A 13,642-nucleotide genomic window follows, 5' to 3' on the forward strand; every position below is an offset into this window, starting at 1 on the left:
AGTTCTTTGACAAGGGTCTGAGAAACAAATATTGGGATATGACACCAAAAATACAAGGAACCAATGCAAAGCTCAACAGGTAGGGTTGTACCAAGCTCAAAAACTTCTGAAAAGGAACCTACAAAATTGGAAAATATTTTTGAAAAGTACATATCTGATAAGGCATTAATATACAAATATACTCATTACTCAATATCAATTTTTTTAAATGACCGGAGGTACTGAATAGATATTTTCCCAAAGAAGACGTGCAAATGGCCAACAGGTACATGAAAAGAGACTTCATGTCACCAAGCATCAGGAAATACAAATCAAAATCCCACCTCATACCTGTTACAATCGTTGTTGATGCTGTTCATTCACTAAGTTGTGTCCAACTCTGCAACCCTACAGACTGAAGCATGCCAGGCTCCTCTGTCCTCCACTACTCCCAAAGTTTGCTCAAATTCATGTCCATTGAATTGGTGATGCTACCTCCTTGGAGTCAGCTCTCTCCGGGGTCACCAGAGATGCTGCCTCTTGGCTCAAGTCCTAATATTCCCATCAAATAAAACCTAACTCTCAGCTTTTAGGTTATGCATATTTTTTTCCAGTCAACACTGCAAAAGGAGGTAAAATTTCAAAATGTATGTGTAATCAAGTATCTTTTGGGCTTCCCTGGTGGCTCAGCTGGTAAAGAAACTGCCTGAATGCGGGACACCTGGGTTCGATCCTGGGGTTGGGAAGATCCCCTGAAAAAGGGAAGGGCTACCTACTCCAATATTCTGACTTGTAGAATTCCATGGACTGTATAGTCCATGTGGTTCAAAGACTCAGGCACTACTGAGTGACTTTCAGTCTTTTCAGTCAGCTCCATATTTTTATAAAATTGCTTAAATTCTGCAAATTTTGCACTGTGTTGAGAAATTTATATGAATATAAATTAAGAAGGAGATTTTAGTATTATGACCAGGAGCAAAAGAATACCTAGACTCATCCATCAACCAGACTTCATCTCAATGTGCTCTGTGCTATGTTGCATCAATAGTGTCTGACTTTTTACTACTCTATGGACTGCAGCCTGCCACGCTCCTCTGTCCATGGGATTCTCCAGGCAAGAATACTGGAGTGGGTCGCCGTGCCCTCCTCCAGGGGATCTTCCTGACCCAGAGACTGAACCCATGTCTCTTTTGTCACCTGCATTGGCAGATGGGTTCTTTATCACTAGTGCCACCTGAGAAACCCATTTATCAAAATGGTTTCTAATAAAATGTGAAGCTTGCAAGCACCACCAGAGGGAGTCCTGCTCTCATTCCAACCACTTGCTACTCAGTGCAGAGTTGACAAGCTCTGATTCCAGGTTCCAAATGATTTTCAACTGTGCCCCTGCTCATATTCCCTTTTTTCAACTGAGTACCATATAAAATGGAGAATAGCATACTTGGTGTGTCACCTCAGACACATGGCATGGGCCACTATGAGTCCACTTAAACTGTTTGTGGAACAGAGATTAGAGACCAAAAGTCAGTCTAAAGATGACTAGTTCCTCTCTGGTTTTAAGTGAGAAGAGGCAATAGAAATGTTAAGCCATAGTTTCCTGAATTTACTGTCTCTTCACTTGCCCATTCATTCAATAACTTATTTTTTTTTAATTTTATTTTATTTTTAAACTGTACAAATTGTATTAGTTTTGCCAAATATCAAAATGAATCCACCACAGGTATACCTGTGTTCCCCACCCTGAACCCTCCTCCCTCCTCCCTCCCCATACCATCCCTCTGGGTCGTCCCAGTGCACCAGCCCCAAGCATCCAGTATTGTGCATCGAACCTGGACTGGTGACTCATTTCATACATGATATTATACGTGTTTCAATGCCATTCTCCCAAATCTTCCCACCCTCTCCCTCTCCCACAGAGTCCATAAGACTGTTCTATACATCAGTGTCTCTTTTGCTGTCTCATACACAGGGTTATTGTTACCATCTTTCTAAATTCCATATATATGCGTTAGTATACTGTATTGGTGTTTTTCTTTCTGGCTTACTTCACTCTGTATAATAGGCTCCAGCTTCATCCACCTCATTAGAACTGATTCAAATGTATTCTTTTTAATGGCTGAGTAATACTCCATTGTGTATATGTACCACAGCTTTCTTATCCATTCATCTGCTGATGGATATCTAGGTTGCTTCCATGTCCTGGTTATAAACAGTGCTGCGATGAACATTGGGGTACATGTGTCTCTTTCCCTTCTGGTTTCCTCAGTGTGTATGCCCAGCAGTGGGATTGCTGGATCATAAGGCAGTTCTATTTCCAGGTTTTTAAGGAATTTCCACACTGTTCTCCATAGTGGCTGTGCTAGTTTGCATTCCCACCAACAGTGTAAGAGGGTTCCCTTTTCTCCACACCCTCTCCAGCATTTATTGCTTGTAGACTTTTGGATTGCAGCCATTCTCACTGGTGTGAAATGGTACCTCACAGTGGTTTTGATTTGCATTTCTCTGATAATGAGTGATGTTGAGCATCTTTTCATGTGTTTGTTAGCCATCTGTAACTCTTCTTTGGAGAAATGTCTATTTAGTTTTTTGGCCCATTTTTTGATTGGGTCATTTATTTTTCTGGAGTTGAGCTGTAGGGGTTGCTTGTATATTTTTGAGATTAGTTGTTTGTCAGTTGCTTCATTTGCTATTATTTTCTCCCATTCTGAAGGCTGCCTTTTAACCTTGCTAATAGTTTCCTTAGTTCTGCAGAAGCTTTTAATTTTAATTAGGTCCCATTTGTTTATTTTTCCTTTTATTTCCAATATTCTGGGAGTTTGGTCATAGAGGATCCTGCTGTGATGTATGTCGGAGAGTGTTTTGCCTATCTTCTCCTCTAGGAGTTTTATAGTTTCTGGTCTTACGTTTAGATCTTTAATACATTTTGAGTTTATTTTTGTGTGTGGTGTTAGAAAGTGTTCTAGTTTCATTCTTTTACAAGTGGTTGACCAGTTTTCCCAGCACGACTTGTTAAAGAAATTGTCTGTAATCCACTGTATATTCTTGCCTCCTTTGTCAACGATAAGGTGTCCATATGTGCGTGGATTTATCTCTGGGCTTTCTATTTTGTTCCATTGATCTATATTTCTGTCTTTGTGCCAGTACCATACTGTCTTGATAACTGTGGCTTTGTAGTAGACCCTGAAGTCAGGTAGGTTGATTCCTCCAGTTCCACTCTTCTTTCTCAAGATCGCTTTGGCTATTCGAGGTTTTTTGTATTTCCATACAAATTGTGAAATTATGTGTTCTAGCTCTGTGAAGAATACTGTTGGTAGCTTGATAGGGATTGCATTGAATCTATAAATTGCTTTGGGTAGTATACTCATTTTCACTATGTTGATTCTTCTGATCCATGAACATGGTCTATTTCTCCATCTATTAGTGTCCTCTTTGATTTCTTTCACCAGTGTTTTATAGTTTTCTATATATAGGTCTTTAGTTTCTTTAGGTAGATATATTCCTAAGTATTTTATTCTGTCCGTTGCAATGGTGAATGGAATTGTTTCCTTAATTTCTCTTTCTGTTTTCTCATTATTAGTGTATAGGAATGCAAGGGATTTCTGTGTGTTGATTTTATATCCTGCAACTTTACTATAGTCATTGATTAGTTCTAGTAATTTTCTGGTGGACTCTTTAGGGTTTTCTGTGTAGAGGATCATGTCATCTGCAAATAGTGAGAGTTTTACTTCTTCTTTTCCAATTTGGATTCCTTTTATTTCTTTTTCTGCTCTGATTGCTGTGGCCAAAACTTCCAAAACTATGTTGAATAGTAATGGTGAAAGTGGGCACCCTTGTCTCGTTCCTGACTTTAGAGGAAATGCTTTCAATTTTTCACCATTGAGGATAATGTTTGCTGTGGGTTTGTCATATATAGCTTTTATTATGTTGAGGTATGTTCCTTCTATTCCTGCTTTCTGGAGAGTTTTTATCATAAATGGATGTTGAATTTTGTGAAAGACTTTCTCTGCATCTATTGAGATAATCATATGGTTTTTACTTTTCAATTTGTTAATGTGGTGTATTACATTGATTGATTTGCGGATATTGAAGAATCCTTGCATCCCTGGGATAAAGCCCACTTGGTCATGGTGTATGATCTTTTTAATGTGTTGTTGGGTTCTGATTGCTAGAATTTTGTTAAGGATTTTTGCATCTATGTTCTTCAGTGATATTGGCCTGTAGTTTTCTTTTTTTGTGGGATCTTTGTCAGGTTTTGGTATTAGGGTGATGGTGGCCTCATGGAATGAGTTTGGAAGTTTATCTTCCTCTGCAATTTTCTGGAAGAGTTTGAGCAGGATAGGTGTTAGCTCTTCTGTAAATTTTTGGTAGAATTCAGCTGTGAAGCCGTCTGGCCCTGGACTTTTGTTTGCTGGAAGAGTTTTGATTACAGTTTCAATTTCCGTGCTTGTGATGGGTCTGTTAAGATTTTCTATTTCTTCCTGGTCAAGTTTTGGAAAGTTGTACTTTTCTAAGAATTTGTCCATTTCTTCCACGTTGTCCATTTTATTGGCATATAATTGTTGATAGTAGTCTCTTATGAACCTTTGTATTTCTGTGTTGTCTGTTGCGATCTCTCCATTTTCATTTCTAATTTTATTGACTTGATTTTTCTCCCTTTGTTTCTTGTTGAATCTGGCTAATGGTTTGTCAGTTTTATTTATCCTTTAAAAGAACCAGGTTTTGGCTTTGTTGATTTTTGCTATGGTCTCGTTTCTTTTGCATTTATTTCTGTCCTAATTTTTAAGATTTCTTTCCTTCTACTAACCCTGGAGTTCTTCATTTCTTCCTTTTCTAGTTGCTTTAGGTGTAGAGTTAGGTTATTTATTTGACTTTTTTCTTGTTTCTTGAGGTATGCCTGTATTGCTATGAACTTTCCCCTTAGGACTGCTTTTACCATGTCCCACAGGTTTTGGGTTGTTGTGTTTTCATTTTCATTCGTTTCTATGCAAATTTTGATTTCTTTTTTGATTTCTTCTGTGATTTGTTGGTTATTCAGCAGCGTGTTGTTCAGCCTCCATATGTTGGAATTTTTAATAGTTTTTCTCCTGTAATTGAGATCTAATCTTATTGCATTGTGGTCAGAAAAGATGCTTGGAATGATTTCTATTTTTTTGAATTTACCACGGCTAGCTTTATGGCCCAGGATGTGATCTATCCTGGAGAAGGTTCCAAGTGCGCTTGAGAAAAAGGTGAAATTCATTGTTTTGGGATGAAATGTCCTATAGATATCAATTAGGTCTAACTGGTCTATTGTATCATTTAAAGTTTGTGTTTCCTTGTTAATTTTCTGTTTAGTTGATATATCCATGGGTGTGAGTGGGATATTAAAGTCTCCCACTATTATTGTGTTATTGTTAATTTCTCCTTTCATACTTGTTAGCATTTGTCTTACATATTGCGGTGATCCTGTGTTGGGTGCATATATATTTATAACTGTTATATCTTCTTCTTGGATTGATCCTTTGATCATTATGTAGTGACCATCTTTGTCTCTTTTCACAGCCTTTGTTTTAAAGTCTATTTTATCTGATATGAGTATTGTTACTCCTGCTTTCTTTTGGTCCCTATTTGCATGGAAAATCTTTTTCCAGCCCTTCACTTTCAGTCTGTATGTGTCCCCTGTTTTGAGGTGGGTCTCTTGTAGACAACATATGTAGGGGTCTTATTTTTGTATCCATTTAGCCAGTCTTTGTCTTTTGGTTGTGGTATTCAACCCTTTACATTTAAGGTAATTACTGATAAGTATGATCCCGTTGCCATTTACTTTATTGTTTGGGGTTCGAACTTATGCACTGTTTTTGTGTTTCCTATCTAGAGAATATCCTTTAGTATTTGTTGGAGAGCTGGTTTGGTGGTGCTGAATTCTCTCAACTTTTGCTTGTCTGTGAAGCTTTCGATTTCTCCTTCATATTTGAATGAGATCCTTGCTGGGTACAATAATCTGGGCTGTAGGTTATTTTCTTTCACCATTTTAAGTATGTCTTGCCATTCCCTCCTGGCTTGAAGAGTTTCTATTGAAAGATCAGCTGTTATCCTTATGGGAATTCCCTTGTGTGTTATTTGTTGTTTTTCCCTTGTTGCTTTTAATATTTGTTCTTTGTGTTTGATCTTTGTTAATTTGATTAATATATGTCTTGGGGTGTTTCGTCTTGGGTTTATCCTGTTTGGGACTCTCTGGGTTTCTTGGACTTGGGTGATTATTTCCTTCCCCATTTTAGGGAAGTTTTCAACTATTATCTCCTCAAGTATTTTCTCATGGTCTTTCTGTTTGTCTTCTTCTTCTGGGACCCCTATGATTCGAATGTTGTAGCATTTAATATTGTCCTCGAGGTCTCTGAGATTGTCCTCAATTCTTTTAGTTCATTTTTCTTTTATCCTCTCTGATTCATTTGTTTCTACCATTCTATCTTCTAATTCACTAATCCTATCTTCTGCCTCTGTTATTCTACTATTTGTTGCCTCCAGAGTGTTTTTAATTTCATTTATTGCATTATTCATTAAATATTGACTTTTTTTTATTTCTTCTAGGTCCTTGTTAAACCTTTCTTGCATCTTCTCAGTCCTTGTCTCCAGGCTATTTATCTGTGATTCCATTTTGATTTCAAGATTTTGGATCAATTTCACTATCATTATTTGGAATTCTTTATCAGGTAGATTCCCTATCTCTTCCTCTTTTGTTTGGTTTGGTGGGCATTTATTCTGTTCCTTTATCTGCTGGGTATTCCTCTGTCTCTTCATCTTGTTTAAATTGCTGGGTTTGGGGTGTCCTTTCTGTATTCTGGCAGTTTGTGGAGTTCTCTTTATTGTGGCATTTCCTCGTTGTGTGTGGGTTTGTACAGGTGGCTTGTCAAGGTTTCCTGGTTAGGGAAGCTTGTGTCGGTGTTCTGGTGGGTGGAGCTGTATTTCTTCTCTCTGGAGTGCAATGAAGTGTCCAGTAATGAGTTATGAGATGTCTATGGTTTTGGGGTGACTTTGGGCAGCCTGTATCTTGGAGCTCAGGGCTGTGTTCCTGTGTTGCCGGAGAATTTGCTTGGTATGTCTTGCCCTGGAACTTGTTGGCCCTTGTGTGGTGCTTGGTTTCAGTGTCGGTATGGAGGCGTTTGATGAGCTCCTGTCAATTAATGTTCCTTGGAGTCAGGAGTTCCCTGGAGTCAGGGTTTGGACTTAAGCCTCCTGCTTCCAGTTATCAGTCTTATTTTTACAGTAGTGTCAATACTCCTCCTTCTATACAGCACCATTGATAAAACATCTACGTTAAAAATGAAAAGTTTCTCTACTGTAAGGGTCACCCAGAGAGGTTCACAGCATTACATGGAGAAGAGAAGAGGGAGGAGGGAGTTAGAGGTGACCCGAATGAGATGAGGTGGAATCAATAGAGGAGAGAGTGGGCTAGCCAGTAATCACTTCCTTATGTGCACTCCACAACTGGACCACTCAGAGATGTTCACGGAGTTATACAGAGAAGAGAAGAAGGAGGAAGGAGACAGAGGTGGCCAGGAGGATAAAAGGGGGGAATGAAAAGGAGGGAGACAGATCCAGCCAGTAATCAGTTCCCTAAGTGTTCTCCACTGTCTGGAACAAACAGAAATTCACAGAATTGGGTAGAGTAGAGAGGGGTTAGGGAGGAGACACAGGCGACCTGGTGGAGAAAAAGGAGAGTCCAAAGGGAGAGAGAGCAGTCAAGCCATTTATCTCGCTCCCTAGTGAAAAATAGGTACTGAAGATTGGGTTCTTAAAGGTACAGAATTGGTAACAAATACATAAAAGCAAAAGTTAAAAATCTAGAGTAGAGTTTGGAATTTCAAAAATACAATGTTAAAAAAAAGAAGAAGAAAAAGAAAGAGAAAAACAAAAACAAACAAAGTCGCAAAAATTATAAAGAAAATACAGGTACAAAATTGATAACAAATACCAAAAAGCATAAATTAAAAATCTAGAGTAGAGTTTGGAATTTCAGATATACAATGTTATATAAAAGAAGAAGAGAAAGAAACAGAAAAAAAAGAAAAAAAGTCACAGAAATTATAAAAAAAAAAAACTATAGGTACAAAATTGATAACAAATGGCAAAAAGCTAAAGTTAAAAATCTAGAGTTTGGAATTTCAAAAATACAATGCTAAAGAAAAGAAGGGAAAAAAAAGGTCAAAAAATTATTAAAAAAATGTATATATGAAGTTTGCTTTAAAAAATAGGTTTTTTTTTTTGCAAAGTAATAGGTTATAAAAGTGAAAATTAAGGAATAATAGAGGACTTAAAATTTTTTTTAAACATTAAAAGAAAAAAAAAAGAATGATCGTAAAAATAGTAAAAATATATCTAGGACTTTCTCTGGTTTTGTTGTGAGTATTGTGGGTTCAGTTCATTTTTGGCTAGTTCCTTGGTCCGACATATTTCTCAAGATTTATAGGCCCCTTCCTATGTATTAGGTACTAACCACAGGGTTTTAATCTATTGCCTATAGCTTCCAAGGCGGTTCCCTCTGTTGTAGCTTCTTCTGTTTGCTGGTCTCTTCAGTGTCTGGTTTCCGCCCTGACACAAATGGGACGGTGGTGGACACTTTTTTTTTTTTTTTTAGGCTCACTTGTTCAGTCGCGCTGTGGGGAGGGAGGGACACTGCAAACAAATAACACTGGCGTGTGCTCGCAGTGCCTCAGCCTCACTGGGTCTGCCCCCGCTCACGGTGCGTGTAGCCTCCCTGCCCACACTGCTCAGGCTCTAGGTTGCTCTGCCGGGAACCATCCGTGGCTGGCCCTGGGCTGCCTGCACCTCCCAGGTCCAAGCCGCTCAGGTTCAGGCACTCGGGTGGTCCTCAGAGGCGCAGACTCCGTTGGGCCTGCGTTTTGTGTCCTTTCCAGGTCCGAGCAGCTCAGGTTGTTTGGCCAGCGCGATTGCTGCAACTTATCTCCTCCCCGCGGCTTGGTTGTCTAGGTGTACAACCCGCACATCTTCTCAGGCAGATGTTGACCGTCCAGACCCCCAAGTTTTAGTTAGCAAAGATGCCTGCTTACATTTTTATATATAATGTCTCTCTGGGGCTGCGATTACCCCCTTCTGGCTCTGGCTGCCTGTCACTGGAGGGGGATGGTCTGCAGCCAGCTATCTCTGTTCAGTCCTTTGTTCCGTGTGCAGGCCCAGCGGTATCTTAGGTTAGTGCTGGCTTTTCGCGTGGTAGATATCCCACAGTCTGGTTTGCTAGCCCAAATTATTTCACTCAGATAGCGCTCAGGGTATTCAGGCCAGATCCTTACTCTAAGTGATGCAGCCCGTACCACGCCTCCCTGCCCAGCCCCCGCTTGCTAGTGGCATGTGCAGGCGTTTGTGCTGCTTCTCTGCTGGGGGAGTTACCGTAGGGCTCACAATCTGCGGGTTTTAATTGTTTATTTATTTTTCCTCCCTGTTATGTTGCCCTCTGTGCTTCCAAGGCTCGGCACAGATTTGGCAGTGAGAAGGTTTCCTGGTGTTTGGAAACTTCTCTCTTTTTAAGACTCCCTTCCCGGGATGGAACTCCATCCCTCCCTCTTTTGTCTCTTTTTTTGTCTTTTATATTTTTTCCTACCTCCTTTCAAAGACTTGGGCTGCTTCTCTGGGTGCCTGATGTCCTCTGCTCGCATTCAGAAGTTGTTTTGTGGAATTTATTTGGCGTTTAAGTGTTCTTTTGATGAATTTGTGGGGGAGAAAGGGTTCTCCCCATCCTACTCCTCCGCCATCTTAGCTCCTCCTCCCAATAACTTATTTATTTAACCATAGTTGCTGCATGCAGGATTTTTTTTTTTTTTAAGTTGTGACATGCAGGATCTTTAGTTGCAGCATGTGAACTCTTTAGTTGCTGCAGCATGTGAGATCTAGTTCCCTGACCAGGGATCAAACCCAAGCCCCTTGCTTTGGGAGTATGGAGTCTTAGCCACTGGACCACCTCACTTGCCCATTCATAATGTGACTCAATCAATCTAATTGCTTCCAAATAATCAGATAAACAATTCTAAACTTCTCAGCTAGGGTAGGAGTGGATGAGTATAAATTTGGGGAAAAAGTGGCAGAGTCAGATCTATCCTAGAAAAATATAAATAAGCCCCTTTATTTAAAATCTTCTTTAAAAATGTAAGATCAGTCTGAGTTTTCTCAAAAAAAAAATTTTTTTTTTTTGGAACTACAGGTCAGGTTCTTTCTTGATCTGAATTCCTTCCAAACAACCTACACAGAATGTTATTTTAGAATTGGCCTGGCACGTATTACATAGCAATTTGTCTTTAAAATGTATATATTCCAGTAATTTCAGATTCTCTGGGATTTTACTCTATGGATTTGGATGCATAATCAGGCTTTAGTTAGATTTATGATGTTTTACAGATTTTTTAGATGTTTATAGATGTTTACAAGGCTATGGTTTTTCCAGTGGTCATGTATGGATGTGAGAGTTGGACTGTGAAGAAAGCTGAGCTTCAAAGAACTGATGCTTTTGAACTGTGGTGTTGGAGAAGACTCTTGAGAGTCCCTTGAACTGCAAGGAGATCCAGTTAGTCCATTCTAAAGGAAATCAGTGCTGGGTGTTCTTTGGAAGGAATGATGTTAAAGCTGAAACTCCAGTACTTTGGCCACTTCATCCGAAGAGTAGACTCATTGAAAAAAACTGATGCTAGGAGGGATTGGGGGCAAGAGGAGAAGGGGACGACAGAGGATGAGACGGCTGGATGGCATCACTGACTCGATGGGTGTGAGTCTGAGTGAACTCCGGGCGTTGGTGATGGACAGGGAAGCCTGGCGTGCTGCGATTTATGGGGTCGCAAAGAGTCGGACACGACTGAGCGACTGAACTGAACTGATGATGTTTTATAGATTATAAATTAAGATTATATCACCTAAGAGAACATCCTGATAATTTTCACATTTTCTCTAATAATGATAAACTGACTATAATATGGATGCTCCTTCTTGTGATGATGTGAATAATAACATTATTTCTGTCATTCCTATGGGCTTCTTTATTTCTATATCACAACTACTGACTAGACCCTCAGGGACAAAACACATTAGATGCAGGTCAATGATTTCTGTCTATGATGTACTAGGAAATGGGTTTTCCCACTACTATATAATAAAATGTTAGTTATATTGCCTCTCTAAGAAGAATTAATTGTTTTCTTACTCCCAAGCCATTGGCAATATATTATTGAGTTCACAACATAGAAGGACATAAATTGCCTGAGAAATATCTTATGGGCAGGAAATATAAACAAGTCTCTGCAATATGTACTCCAAAAAACATAACAAGGATCATAGTAAAAATAAATAAATAAATAAACTGACTTAGAGAATACCTAAATCAAAAAAAGCAAGCTGTTAATATAAATATTGACATTAAATTTGTTGCCAGTGAGTGCTCAGAAGGAAATGAAAAGCTTATGATTAGAAACTGGATGAAAGGTAAATCTTGTTATATAGTATCAGAAAGCTTAAAGAAAGTGTGTACTATGACTACATGTAATGAAGGATTTGTAAGTGACAAGCTTGTACATCTAGCTGAGATTTCCAAACAAAGCTTCAAGATACTGACTGATTTCTTTTGCTGTTTATAGTAAAATGTGACAGTAGAGACATTAAAGTGATGAAAGAAGTGTTAAACAAAAAGTAACCTGGACTTGATGACTTGTGAAATTCAGTCTGTCCAGATTGCTAAGGAAACTAGTATTAAGAGATTGACTGTAAAACAAAACAAAAATGCTCTGAAGAAAAAGCCAAGTGTGTGGCTATCAAATTTTTTGCTAATACTTCAGAAAGATCAAAGATCAGAGTATTCAGTCACACAAAAGACTCTTTGGAGACACTGAAGGTGTGAATCATTCAAACCAGAGGGAGTGGTGGAAGTTACACTTTATCCCCATTTCCTCCTCCTTTGAAGCACAGTGTCTATAGTGTTATGCTAGATCTGTCATCATTATATTTGGGGAGCAGATAACTTGTTCCTTAGACTCAAAGGGATTATGCTCTAAAATGGATCATATTCAGAGCTTCTCCCATACCTGACTGAGATGATATAAAGGATGAGATTTAGGATTTTGAGATCATACTGTAATGTGTTGAGACTTTTACAAACTAAAGGATGAGGTGTATATATTTTACATATGTGATGAATATGAAACTCTGGGGCCCAGAGGATAGACTGTGGTTAGCAGAATAATGACCAACAAAGACATCTAACTCCTAATCCCCAGACTGTGAAAATGCCAACACACATGGTGAATTTTAGTGAACTTTGTAGATGCTATTATAATTAAAAACTTTGAGATGAAGAGAATAGCTTGCATTATCCAGGTCTAGCCAATCTAGTCATATCCAAATTTTCTTAAAGGCAGAAAACTTTATCTAGGTTCAGAGAACCAGAAACATAGCAAGATGAGAAGAAATGAATCTGCTGATGCTGAGTTTGGAATGGAGGAAGGGGTTGGAAAGCAGGAACTAGGGGAGAAATGCACCAGGGAATGCAGGCAGCCTCCTGAATCTGAGAAAGAAAAAGAAACAGATTCTTCCCCTAAGCCTCCAGAAAGACATGCTTAGCTGTGCCAGCACCTGGAGTTTAGTCCATCAGACTTCTGATCTAAGAAGTAAATTTGTAAAGTTTAAAGCTCTGAGTGCGTAGTAAGTTGTTACACCAGTAATTTTAAAAAAAGAACTAATAAACTAATACAAAGTTAAATTCTATGATTCTGTCTTTCCCATTGTGGAAGGAAAATATTTCTTTATATTAACAGGTTCTATAGAGACATGGTGATAAGAAACAGAACACCTTATAACCCAATACTCATTTTGTAAATGGATCACTGAAATGATCTTCTTGTTATAGCTCATGGACACAAATACTGAAAGCTAAAATAAAATCAATCTGAGAAATAATAATTCAACAAGAAATCATTTGATTTGCAACTCAAACACTGACTCCAAGCAGGGTTTTATCCCTGGGTCAGGAAGATTCCCTGGAGGAGGGAATGGCAAGCCACTCCAGTACTCTTGTCTGGAGAATTCCATAGACAGAGGAGCCTGGTGGGCCACAGTCCATGGGGTCACAGAGAGTTGGACATGGCTGAGTAACTAGCACTTTAAATTTCACGTTCTTTCAAGTGCTAATTACCTCTCCTCTGGAAATTTTAAGACTTTCCAGATTAGCCAGCCCCCTTTTTGTAGGGTTCTTTCATCTCATATCTACATTCTCACAACCTGCCATAAGAAATTTTCAGGAATGAAATAAGGAAATATCTCGCCAGGACTTGAAACTTTCCAAGGCTCCTCACAGCTTACAGAGCAAATATTTATATAACCACAGTAAATTTCTTCTCATACTCTGAGGAAAATGTGTTCCTTCAGGCTTTCATGATTTTTCACATTGCTCTCTAAACCTAGATTCCCCGTACATACCTTTTATACTTGACAAAACAATAGTCAGTACTCTCTGCACCAACACCACTTTGTGAATATCACTTCTTTATTCTCCCAGGGAGATTTGTTCTGTGTTCTAAAGGGACTTACAAGAGGCTTCATAACCAAAATTGTCATGACTAAAAGTAATGCCTCCATCATGGACACGGAGATCCATTTCCCTTTCCTTTTCTAGATTTTCAAATCTATATTTTTC

The sequence above is a fragment of the Bos grunniens genome, chromosome 6, assembly GCF_055505025.1.
Source record: "Bos grunniens cultivar Pamir isolate PY7600 chromosome 6, Bosgru_T2T1.0, whole genome shotgun sequence".
Lineage (NCBI taxonomy): Eukaryota > Metazoa > Chordata > Mammalia > Artiodactyla > Bovidae > Bos > Bos grunniens.